This window comes from Schistocerca serialis, chromosome 2 (genome assembly GCF_023864345.2).
Source record: "Schistocerca serialis cubense isolate TAMUIC-IGC-003099 chromosome 2, iqSchSeri2.2, whole genome shotgun sequence".
Taxonomy (NCBI): Eukaryota; Metazoa; Arthropoda; class Insecta; order Orthoptera; family Acrididae; genus Schistocerca; species Schistocerca serialis.
This window is the reverse complement of record NC_064639.1, coordinates 982,446,048-982,447,590: the sequence shown is the minus strand read 5'-3', so window position 1 is coordinate 982,447,590 and position 1,543 is coordinate 982,446,048.

Below are 1,543 nucleotides of genomic sequence, written 5' to 3'. Positions count from 1 at the left end.
GAAAACTATAATTAGAGGTATATGGAATGTACCCATGAAAAGTTACTATCCCTCCTTTCACATATTTTTCTTTGCATCCGTAGCAACAACGTAATTCACCATCGCTATTACACTATCAACAAATGGTGAAACACAACAAAAACTCTTGGTATTATAAACTTCAAACGCTGCAGAAAGCACACAGGCACAGCGAAGTCCCGAGATCACGTGACAATCCTGGTCTAATGTTGACAACATGCGCAGAACGCAATGCTCACTCCAGAGATATTTACTCTATGAAAACAACGAAAGGTAACTAATACTAAAACTAATAAACGAAGAGCGTAAACCTGCTTTTGTCGATCATTAATCTTTGGTATGAGAGTCGAATAACTATCTATCTATTCATCAATAAGAACAAATTAGTAAGTTCCTTTACAAAGTGATGCAGGTTGTCGATTCTCATAACTCGGTGATATCAGAAGTCTGTCTGAGCTGGTGATGAGGTGACAGTTGTGAGGTACGTTTGGTAGTTCCACGCACTGTGTTTTGTGAAACGCCAATGTTCTCTAAATTGGTATTCGGCTAAAGTTGGATCCATCATCATCATCATCAGTGTTCTGCCTAAAGGCAGGTTTTCACATGGTAGTTCTCCAGGCTGTCCGGTCTTCTGCCATCCTCTTCAGGTCTGCATAATTTCCTCTTCCCTTTATATCGTCTATCACCTTGTATCTCCTTCTTCCTCTCAGTCTTCTCCCACAAACTAATCCTTCCAAAGCATGTACTATCAAGCACTCCCTTCTCAATGAATGTCCCAATCAGTTCTTTTTCCTTTCTCTTACATCCTTCAGCAGACATCTTCTCTCACCAACCCTTTCCAATACTCTTTCATTACTCACTCTTTCCATCCAGCTTATTCTCTCCACTCTCCTCCACATCCACATCTCAAATGCTTCTAACCTTTTTTCATCCGCTCGTCTCAGTGTCCATGTTTCTGCCCCATATAGTGCCACACTCCAGACAAAACATTTGCCAAGCCCTTTCCTTAGTCCTTTATCTAATTTGCCACATAAGAGTCTCCTCTTTCTGTTGAATATCTCCTTCGCTATGGCAATTCAGGTTTTCACCTCCTGGTGACAACTCAAGTCTTCAGTTATTGTGCTTCCGAGATATTTAAATTGACTTACTTGGCTGATGGTAGATTGTCCTATTTTAATATTGGACAGTCTGCGTCTTGTACTGATGACCATACTCTTTGTTTTTGCTGTGTTTATTTGCATCCCATATTCCACACAGGTTTCATTCAGATCTTTGAGCATGTTATTCACTGTCCACTCACTTTCTGCCACTAATACCATGTCATCTGGAAATCTTATACATTCTATTCTCTTTCCACCAATACATATTCCTCTTTTCCCATCTAAACTTTTCGCAATAATCTCTTCAAGGTATACATTAAACAGCAGTGGGAAAAGGCAACAACCTTGTCCAACACCTCGTCCAATGATGCTTCCTTCTGACATTTCATTTCCAATCCTTATCCTTACTTTCTGGTGTAAAAATA